This window comes from Mya arenaria, chromosome 10, assembly GCF_026914265.1.
Source record: "Mya arenaria isolate MELC-2E11 chromosome 10, ASM2691426v1".
Lineage (NCBI taxonomy): Eukaryota > Metazoa > Mollusca > Bivalvia > Myida > Myidae > Mya > Mya arenaria.
The window spans coordinates 44,791,793-44,804,381 of NC_069131.1; positions in this window are offsets into that span (position 1 = coordinate 44,791,793).

Consider the following 12,589-nt stretch of genomic DNA (forward strand, 5'->3'; position numbering starts at 1 on the left):
GGGCGGATTTTTCATTGGGAGGAACAAGAAGAAGAAATAAGGATTATGAACGGGGAGAGAGACATCTAGGGGTTTTTGTTTTGGGGGTGGGGGTAGATTAGAGTAGAGGGGTATTAAAAGAGAGGGGGAATGTGAGAAGGGGGAAGAAAGAGTGGGGCGGAGACGAGGGAAAGGCGGATGCTGAGGAAAGCAATGAGAGGAAGATGATGAGAGAGAGCGAGCGCGAGAGAGAAAGTATGCGATAAGGGATAAAGTGTATGAGGTAAGGAGAAGCAGCTAAACGGATACTAGGTAGGATATAGGTGAGAGAGAGGGAGGGGAGAAAGAAAGAGAGATGTATGGGAGAGAAGAAAAAGATAGGTTAAGGAATTGAGGAAGTCGATTGGAAAGTTCTCGTTACATACGCGACCATGTACGCATGTACGATGCTGGCTCTAAGAGCCAACGTGAAAGACAGAAGAGAGAAGACAGATCTCGTACCGTGCACGACCACATGTACGAGCGGTGGCCCTGTCTGAGCCGAGCGCGAGAACCACCATCGCCAGTTTCCGTACAAATACAGTTTTGGACGTGTTATCACTGTTGGGGTTAAATGAAAGAGATCTTTATCACTTTCCGGGGAAGTAATAACTTGTATAAATGCAAGCAGTCGTCGACAAAAGCTTACATGAGATACTATTTTACTTTTAGAGTTATGTTTTGGAACAATTGTTCATTGAAATTGAGTTAAACGTTATATTAAAGAGATTTATGAATAGTTGTATTGACTTCCGTTTTTTTGCGTAAGCTTATTTATATTACAGATTACTATTTTATTTATACACATATTATTACAATAGCAATGCTTTACTGTAGCGAGTAGAAAGGTGCGAAAATAGGTCTATGAATAAAAATAGCATTCCGGCTTTTCAGCATCAGACAGTTAATGCTACATAGACGGATCGACGAAAATATTGAGCTTCTCAAATATCGGCCTTCTTTAGAAAACTTAAAATACAGCCAATGAAATTGCTGACAGGCAATCATTAAGTACTAGGCATTAAGAATTTCAATTTTCGCGGGTGTTTCAAGGTATAATCCCACCACAGATTGATAATAATCTCAAGTGGCATTCACAGACAGATTTTGTCTGTAAAAAAAAAAGTAAACTCAAAAATTGCATTCTTAAAAAAAGTTATCTATTATCTGACTGATAAAATGAAACATATGTTCTATAACTCATATATACTTCTGCTATTCGATTACTGTTGTCATATTTGGGGCAAAGGCAATGGCTCAAATGTAAATTAAATAAACATTGTACAAAGAAGAGTGGCTAGAATAATATTTAAAAGACCAAAGTGATATTCATCTTGCGGACTGTTGCACGAGTTAAAATGGTTATTAACTATAACAGATAGATGTAACGATCATACTGCCGTACTTGTATATAAAACCATACATGATATGGTATCAACATACATGTCAGATCTTTTAACATTTTCAAATGATGAATACTATACTCTTAGATCAGTTTCAGAAAAGGACCTTATTTACAATATGTTGCCTAGAACAAATTATCTCAAGGATTCCTTTTCATATAACAGCACATATGGAATGAAATACATATAGAAGTAAGAAATGTCCATAAATCGGCAACGTTCAAATTTAAGTATAAAACTTTCCTTTGAATAACCATTTAAACATAATTACATTCAATTGTTTAAATATATTCAGTCGGAGTTCAAGTCTTTGAACTCCGACTGAATATATTTAAACATTTGTTTTAACGTTATCTTCATTATTATATTTCTCACTTATTATAAATTAAATTGGTTGTTTGTCGGTAAGGGCTTGAAAATCGCTGAAATGATACATGTGTTTACACCGGTTTATTATTTATTACTGCTTCATATGATGATTTATTTTTTATACTTTTTGCTATTTGAATGATAGTATACATGGGTGAATTGTATACATGTGTATAACATAATTACAATGTTTAATTATGCATTAATACTTTATATGACTTGTTGTTCATCGTCTTTGATGATATTTTAATAATAGTATGTATACATGTGTGATTTGTGTCAAGATGTCATTATGTTTTGTTTTAGAAGGCCATGTTGAGAATATGATGTTTTGTAGTTGACACTTTAATTATGTTATAATGTGTTACCTTCTTAAAATAAAGATGTTATTATTGTTATTATTATTATCATTATTATACCACTGGTTTTAGTGGGGAACAAACCCACGCCGGAACAGTCAAATAGAAAACTGTCAACAAAACCGTTCGCCCACGAGGACTCTTCAATTATCTCAGGGATGTTTTTTTAAGAATCAGCATGGAGTGAAGAAATTTGATACAGGCGCTCGTAAGGAAGATTTCTGTGAAATTAGTTTAACTCGGGCCAAAGGTTTCCGAGAAGAAAATTTTCAAAGTTTTTTTTCCTTTCAATGAGTAGGAACTTCCGAATCGGTGTAATTTGCCATTTAACAGTTTGAATTAGCGGTACAGCTGTGCACATGAAGAAGTGTATGTGAAAATTAGATGTAACTTAGCATATTGATATATTTTGAAGTATTGTTACGCCAAAAACAACCTTTCCATTTAAATGTTCCGCCTATGTTCCGCTCCTTACATGTACATGTCCTTTAAAGTACTTCATCGTTTAATAATCTTAACACATTGTTAGGTGACATAGATTCATTAAAGTAGACTATGTTTTTCCTAAAATATTTTAAGAATGTATTTATCAGAATTTTAGAAAGTTTAGAAAGCTCTCAAAGTTTTCTACTTTCATGCATAGAAAAAATAAGTTACGACATTTGATTTATATAGAATTTGAAAGAAAGCTTGTTGTATGTCCTGAAACATTTTTTTTGTTTTATAAAAGTTTCACCAGTGCTAGAACATTTCTAAAATCATGGATTAGATTAATTATTATGTGAAGATTACATTTCAACCTTTTGCGGGAATTGTTCTGAAAGTGTTGTTGGACTTACAGTGACACTCTTATTCAAAATCAGTACATATACACATGTATAACAAACATCAATTTTGAGTGGTAAAACTTTAACTACTTACTAAATAATGCATTTATTTAAAATATTAATTACTGATAACAAGATTGTAACCGTGTTTTTAATAGCAGAAAGCGCTAAAATAATAAATGATTGGTGAATGCTAAAAGATTTACTGTGGTCTACCATGGATCATAAGGTAGAAATATCGTGTTTTATGCGCATTTCTTTCAAATTAAACTCGGTAACCTTTATTAAAAACATTGTTTTTGACGTTTATTCATCCTTTTTGGATCGTTAAAACAATATTATTAATTGTGGCAATTCTTATTTGGGAGTAAGAGTGCATCTTTAAATAGTGTTTGTATAGATAAGTGTGATTATATCACGAGGACATAAAAATACCAAGATCAGTTAAGACATTTTTTGGAGATTTGGAATTTGAAAATTATCCTTTATTCTGGCTATTTCATCCTCGGCACCCCAGCGTGTCATAGCCTCATATAGGTTATGATACATTGGGGTGCCGAGGATGGGGTTTTTAAAATTAAGCATGCCTTCTTTCATTTTTCTTTGTAAAACTGTTAGAAAATCAAAGTTGTCGTTAATAAAAGAGTGTTACTCTGTTGCGTTCGGTGGTTGTAAAACTGCTGAAACCATATCACATTAACATGTATTAGTTGGCATAATTTATGCCTCCTACTTCATCCAAGTAGTAAGTAATCAAGACGCGCGTCTCTTTAATAGAGAACTTCATATCAGTCGCGCCAAACGACAACTGCTTCAAATGTTTTGTGATCCGCTGTAAATTATGATGGATGTAGGGATAAATTGATCAGGGTAATAAATGGATTTAAGAAGAATGATACGATATATTTCTAAATTGTAAATGTAAATTTGCTAAATGTATAGGAAAGAATGACATTTAAACGGCAGTTGGTTTAACAATGCTGTGCATTCAGCCGAAATATTAAAGTCTGTAAATCCTATAGCCTTTTGTAAAATCAGATTTCAATACAGAAATGTCGATAATGTAATAGTAAGATGACGTTAAGTAAATACTTAATTATTAAGAATGTGCGGAATTATCGTAGCGAACGAGTCCTTCTTAATCATTAAGATAGTACTTCATGTCGTCTAAGTTACTAAAATACAATCTCATTTGCTGACACATTGTAAACGCAAAATCTGACGGAGTGTGTATCGGATGAGTAGCAGTAGGCGGACCATTAAACACCCGCAGAAGTTAGAATTCTAAATGATTGTGCCTCAGTAGTATTTAATGATATCCTATTTGCAATTCCATTGGCTGAAAATATATGTTGAATTTTAAAAACAATTTAATAACTGTTCCGTGCGATATGTAAAGATAATTTGTCAATTTAAATTACATTGTGTACTTCTATTTTAAGGTCAATGACTTTTCTGTCTTGCTTTCATACATCAGATGGTACCGTTAATCGGCTATATTATGTTGGATTTCCGAAGAATTTTCACCATCCAGGATATACGAAGTTAAAATATGTGAGAGAGATTCTGACCCTTGTTGTAAAGATGACAAATTTTTCATGTAAATGGATACTAAACAACAGCATCAACAAAATATCATCGTGCACCAGACGACAAATATACAACAGACGGAAATAAAACTTGTGGGTATCGTCCATTATTCGGCAATCACAGGCAATCAGCGACGCGCGTTCAAGTCTTCCTGACACATTGCCGCGTATGGAAACCTTCAATCACGGTCTTGTCTGAATTCTGGAATTAATAAGCTCACCTCACTCAACAGATCTGCTCGATTTGTATTGAGGAAAAGGAGAATCTTCTTGGGAATTTTGCTATTCGCATTTTAAAAAACACACGTCCTTTTCAATGTTTCGAAGCGTTTTTATTTCAATTTGTTCTTTTAAAAAAAACAAAAAAACATGTTATTTAGGCTACCATCGGCATATCGATATTACATTTTAAACATTTGAGGACTTAATGCGTGCATGGGCGTATCAACCCTATCGGTGTTTGATCTACGGAGGTCAACGACCTAATTTACATTACCAATCTGCTGTAAAACTCACATAAAAGCTACATCTGCATTCCGCATGAATAGCTTGCTATATGTGGCGCTGTAATGAGTATTCATAATACATTGTGCGGTTATTATAGTGCGAGTAAGCCGCGTTTTAACGTAGTTATGCAATTAAAAGCATAGAAAACGTAATTTAATTAATATCGACGAGCTACAAAATGCAATATAAAAAGCAGAATACGAAGAAATTACCTTCCAACCTATTAAGTCAATGTCAATATTATTTGGCCACAATAGACCAAATACAATTGAATACAAGGAACTGTTAACTTGCACAAATGTTAAACTACTGACAAAAGTAGCTTTATTTGTGAAACATTTAATACGTAATGTCAGTCAACCAGTATAAATTCCTCTCATTTTGTTTAATTCAAGCAATCATATTGGGTTCCCTCATACCGTTTGTAACTCATTTATACCAGGCACAGTGTTTTTAATCTGGCACTCCACTGTATATCCCTTTACTCTGTAAATATATATAAAATATCTATCTCCCTCTTTTCTATGATAAGAGACATATTTCATTCATATACAACTATAAAAATACAATAAATATTTCCGCCACTCGAGACAAAGTCATCCTTCTTCGTATTAATATTATAAAGCTCTAATTGACACTGGTGTCTAATCTCATTTGTCCTCATGTTGTCATGTATGTATGACTTGAGTGTAATAAAGATATTTGTATTTGTATTGTATTGTCACAAAAAGGAATTTGTCAATCAATAATTTATGTGAAGTAAAATTCAGCTAGGCCAAACCCTTTTGACTGAGTTTTAGTAAACAGGGTACGTGTAATAGAAACATTTTCTGAACAGTGCCTTAATGAGCCATTAGCGGTTGACCTGAAGCGAAGTCGTTTGGACTCGAAAGTATGAAGTAATAATAATAATAATAATAATAACAACAACTTTATTTAACGAAGGTTAAATACTAAGTGTACAATCATTACAGACATACTACTTATTTCCAGCATGGCCTTCACACAAAAAGTATTACAAAAACACATATACTAAGTTACATATTAAGCAACATACAAAACATGCAATCACACTATCATTATCATACATTTCTTCGACAAACACAACTCAGTTTAATAAGATGATTATAAATTACAATAATTTCATATTGTAAATAATGTAGATATATTCAGTAAAACCACATTCAATCAGTATATTTTCAACATTTACATATTTGGTAGTATCCATTACAAGTTGTTGCAAGAATGTCATATACGTACATTTACACAATTCATGTAAACAATGAACTATTTATTATAATGTGAATTAAATAAAGTGTCAAGATTTTTTTTTCATGTGATAAAATTATTCTGCCAATAAGTAGCCTTTTAATGCATGTTTAAAGGCTGGTAGCTTATCTTGACATTTAATGTATGTAGGAAGAGAATTCCAAATTTTCATTGTAAAAATATGTAAAATTCCTTTTTGTATAGGCAAATGTATTTTTGATATAGTTTGTTCTAGGTTTTACAACAAAAAGATTCTTGTTTTCTGAAGAACGCAAGCTATAGTGCTCATTTTTGGCAAATGTTAACAATTCTGTGAAGAACGAATGAGTCAAACATTTCATGTTTTTGAAAACAAGTAATGAAAGATGATAATAGCACTTGTCTTCAAAAGATAGCAACCCTGACTGTTTGAACATGTTTCCACAGTGGCTAGTTCCCGACTTCATTATTAGCTTAATCGCTCTTTTCTGAATATTAGTGATTTTTGTGGTATCTGAGGAATGTGTAAGTCCCCAGACACTACAACAGTACTCCATGTTTGACATGATATATGCATTATAATACAATTTTATCTCGTCTGTTAGATAATTAGCTATTCTTCTAAGAAGTGCCAATTTTGAATCAAGCTTATTCACTACAGTCTTGACATGTGTATGCCATGACAATGTCTGATCAACATGCACCCCGAGGACCTTTTGACAGTTCACGTTTATTACTGACAATCCATCTATTGATAGTTCAAGTTGCAATGCATGTTTTGCCTTATAATTAGTACATAGAATCATTTGGTTTTTGATGGATGGATTGACATATTTTTTGTCTTACACCAATAGTTCACGCTATTAAGATTTTTTTGTAGATCTGATTGAATGCTCAATATACTTGGACCTATTTTGTATAACGTGGAATCATCTGCATATAAGTCAATACATGAATTGGAAGAAATTAAAGGCATATCATTGATGTATATTAGAAAAAGTAAGGGACCAAGTATTGATCCTTGAGGGACACCCGACATAGTTTTCATTTTCTCATAATTAATGTTGTTCCCTTTCACAAATTGCATCCTGTTAGTCAGATAGGACCTAAATAACTTCATAGACCTTTCTGTGAAGTGATAAAGTTTGAGTTTGTGTAAGAGTATTTCATGGTCAACTAAGTCAAATGCTTTTCGGAGATCGAGATAAATGGCCCCTACATAATAACCACTGTCTATACCCTTTAACCATGTATCTATAAGATGGGTTAATGCAGTCTAACATGAGTGATTTGGACGGAAACCCGGCTGATTTTTGTGTATAATATCCGTTCTCTTAAAAAACAACTGAGACGCAATATGTCGTTCAAATATCTTTGATAAAGTATTGAGAATGGATATAGGGCGATAGTTTCCCGGTTCGTACTTATTTCCTGATTTGTGTATCGGGACAACAAAAGCTTCTTTCAATTTGTCAGGAAATATACCGCTTTCTATACCGTTATTGAGCTATGAGTTTAACAAAAGGCAGGTCCTTTGATAACTATTTTTCAAGTCTTAGGACATATAAATATGCTAAAAAGATTGACTGTTCCATATATTCTCAGAATATCTAATCGACACCTGCGGTAACACGGTAATGAAGATCCAATGAAAATAAACGCTATGGCAGTTTGACCACTTATAAGCTTAAGACAGGAATGACAGAGATGAATGATGAATGGCGAGGGCCATTGTGTTTACACATGTTTGAAGTGTAGAGTAGATTTTACTAAAATATGCCTTACTCCGTCGCAGTACATTGTATATGATAAGGATTCATATGCAATTGAGAATAACTCTGTACCTTATTATTTGGACATTACACATATTAAATGAGTATTTCAAGTGACTGATAGATACTACATGGAAATCAAGAGCAATCATACACTCTATTTAGTTGTTTTATGTTAATTTGTCTTACAATTTCTATGATTATACTTACAAAACGTTGCAGGCCGAACACCTTCCAACGCTTAAAGCGCTTTGATTTTAACTTTAAATATAGTAAGCAGTAGATAGTTTGATCAGTAACTGCCAAACGCCGAAGCGCTGTCAGTTCGCTGCATTCTCAGAACTACTGGGACTGCTGATGATAATAAGAGTTATTAACTTTGATTTTTATCGCGGAAATAACGCACTGTATTTGGTGCTTAAATCCAACGTAAAGCATTTATTCATCCATCGTCTATCACTCTGAAACGCATCACCATTCTCCAGTATCTGTCTAGCGATGCTGCGCTACAGTCGTCCTGTTCGACCAAGTCGATATCATTGATATGCAAGTTTTAATACACAATAAGATATATGTACATTTGTACCACTTTAGGGTCACAATGCAATGGTCATGTTTATATTCAACTTAAGTGTCGTGTCAGAAAACGTTAGATTTATACAGTTAGATATACATATTCATGGTATACTGTATCGCTACAGTAAATGTACATTCTTTTTCTTGCAATATAACACAACATTGTAAATCCTAACACTTGATCCCGTGAGCCAAAACAACACCAAATAATCAACCACCAACAAGCATGCGGGCAAGACGGAGGCCAAAAATACATCATTTTACATGTTTTAAATGATAAACGCACCTATCATGTTTCTCATCTGTGTTTCACCGCTTAAAAATAGCGTATAATGATTTCTGCCGATGATATGATATCTGTTTAGGAGTGCAGATAAACATACCAACGCTAAGTTTATACTTACTGGGATTCACGTGTTCAACAAGCCCAGTATATTTCGAATTGGAAAAATGAGCAAAAACTGCTACTGTACAATACATGTGTCGTAAGCGATGTGATGCATCCGTATTAAAGTAACATTCAATGCGTTGTACACAACTATGCCAATTTTATGTAAGTTTTTGACATTTTTTTCTTTTTTTCTTGTATTTGTATCATCTGGTGTCTAGTCTCTTTAACGACCCGTACCTGTTCTGTAAGGTGGGCCAATTCCCAAGTACGTAAATTAGTAACGATCACGTGATGGTCAAACGGTAGTGCATTAGGAAGTTACGCATTAATTTTATTTGTATCCAATAACAGTTTTATTATGGTTCTGTCTTTTTTGCAGCAACTTTCAATCCAAATGAATTACATGTACAAATAGTATCCAAGAGATTAAATTTAGACCAGCAATCTCGAAGATTGTGATGTTTTTGTATTGTGGCCATTGATATTGACATTAATTTGGTTCGTTTTGTGTGTTCATTTCTAAAATTGAAACACTATACTTTCATTTAGATCCTTCAGTAACATTTAATATTCACAGAAACGCATATTTATGCATCTGACATTTTTCTCTGAAAACTTAAGCACTAATATATGGCGACCTTTATCATTTATGAATGAACATAATTGTACAATTAACAGTTCTGCCACTACCTTTCTCGTAAACTAAACATAAATATACTTTAAAAGAAAAAAAATGTTACAGGCAAATTCAAATTTTAATGTATTTGTCGTATTTTGACATTGAAATGACCTTAACATTGAAGTGGTTAATGGGCTAATTCGGTGATGGGTGAAGTAATATCCATATTTACTTGTATATATATTTAATAAAAATATACATGTTTAAACATTGCATTTTCACTGAATTTGCACATTATTTTGGCCATCTTGGGCGCCGTCTTGGAAATTTTGTTCCGCACCACGTGTTTGCAATTTAAGCCGCACGTTACATATACTTCAGACTTTTCCGAAAAATGTGGTGTATACTATTGCTTTTTCCACTTTCTATTTCCATTTATGCTAAAAGTGAACTTCAGACATCCCAAGGCACAAATATTCCATGAAACGCTCATTACAAGTAATATACACAGATATTTTTAGGGACTATACATGTAAGTAAACAGCAGGGAGCCGTCGCAAAATTTTCGCTATTGTAAGATTTTGTCTTCTTAAAAGAAAATATAGAATATACGATTCTACAATGTCATATACAGGATACTGTCCGTTGTTGTTCGATATTACTTTTAAAGGATTAAAGGGTTTAATGTGCAGCAGTCTGTTTCAGACATTACTTTATTTTGAATTATTCTGCATCTACTAGTTGTGTAGTTAACGAAGTAGCGGCTACCATAATCGATTAATTATCACAAGTTATTGTAAATTTGAAGCTTTCTGCTGCCATTAAAATAATATTGTTAAGCAGAATATATGGCTCCTATGTCCTCCCATGTCTTAACTTAACGTTCTGTGACATATGGCATGCCTTGTTGTTGCAAATACACAACAATATCAGAAAAGAAAAAGAAAGTTTACCTATTTCCGAACAATTGATACATCACAAATCCTTTTCTGATAATTTGATATCTTGTCCGAGATATACTCCTGTTCGAGAGCTACACAAAACCCAGATTTACTCCTGTCCGAGATCTACACCTGACCGAGATATACTAATGACCGAGATCTACTCCTGACCGAGATCTTCTCCTGACCGAGATCTACTCCTAACCGAGATCTATTCCTGACCGAGATCTACTCCTGGCCGAGATATATGACCGAGATCTACTCCTGACCGAGATATAATCTTGTCCAGGATATACTCCTGACCGAGATCTACTCCTGACCGAGATCTACTCCTAACCGAGATCTACATCTGACCGAGATCAACTCTTGTCCGAGATCTACTTCTTACGGGATCTACTCCTGACCGAGATCTACTCCTGACCGAGGTCTACTCCTGACCGAGATCTACTACTGAGCGAGGTCTACTCCTGGCCGAGATCTGACCGAGATCTACACCTGACTTACATATTGTCCTGACCGAGTTATGACCGAGATCTACACGTGTTCGAGAGCTACTCCTAGCCGAGATATATGACCGAGATCTACTCCTGACCGAGATCTACTATTGTCCAGAATATACTTCTGACCGTGATCCACTCCTGACCGAGATCTATTCCTAACCGAGATCTACATCTGTCCGAGATCAACTCCTGTCCAAGATATACTCCTAACGGAGATCTACTCCTGTCCGAGATCTTCTTCTGTCCGAGATCTTACCGAGATCTACACCTGACCGAGAACTACTCCTTTCCGAGATCAACTCCTGTCCGAGGTCTAACCGAGATCTACTCCTCTCCGAGATTTACTTGTGACCGAGATCTACTCCTGACCGAGATCTACTCCTGTCCGTGATCTACTTCTGTCCGAGATCTACTCCTGACCGAGATCTACTCCTGTCCGAGATCTACTCCTGACCGAGATCTACTCCTGTCCGAGATCTACATCTGACCGAGATAAACTCTTGTCCGAGATCTACTTCTTACGGGGATCTACTCCTGACCGAGATTTACTCCTGACTGAGATATACTCCTGACCGAGATCTACTGCTCTCCGAGATCTACTCCTGTCCGAGATCTACTCCTGTCCGAGATCTACTCCTGTCCGTGATCTACTCCTGTCCGAGATCTACTCCTGACCGAGATCTACTCCTGTCCGAAATCTACTCCTGACCGAGATCTACTCCTGTCCGAGATCTACTCCTGTCCGAGATCTACTCCTGTCCGTGATCTACTCCTGTCCGAGATCTACTCCTGACCGAGATCTACTCCTGTCCGAAATCTACTCCTGACCGAGATCTACTCCTGTCCGAGATCTACATCTGACCGAGATAAACTCTTGTCCGAGATCTACTTCTTACGGGGATCTACTCCTGACCGAGATTTACTCCTGACTGAGATATACTCCTGACCGAGATCTACTCCTGACCGAGATCAACTCCTGTCCGAGATCTACTCCTGTCCGAGATCTACTCCTGTCCGTGATCTACTCCTGTCCGAGATCTACTCCTGACCGAGATCTACTCCTGTCCGAGATCTACATCTGACCGAGATCTACTCTTGTCCGAGATCTTCTCCTGTCCGAGATCTACTCCTGACCGAGATCTACTCCTGACCGAGGTCTACTCCTGGCCGAGATCTGACCGAGATCTACACCTGACTGACATATTGTCCTGACCGAGTTATGACTGAGATCTACACCTGACCGAGATCTAATCCTATCCGAGATATACACCTGATCGAGATCTACTCCTGTCTGAGATCGACTCCCGACAGAGATCTACACCTGTCTGAGATCTACTCCTTTCGGAGATCTACACCTGACCGAGATCTACTCTTATCCGAGATCTACTCCTTACCGAGATCTACTCTTATCCGAGATCTACTCCCGACCGAGATCTACTCCTGTACAAGATCTACTCTTGTCCGAGACCT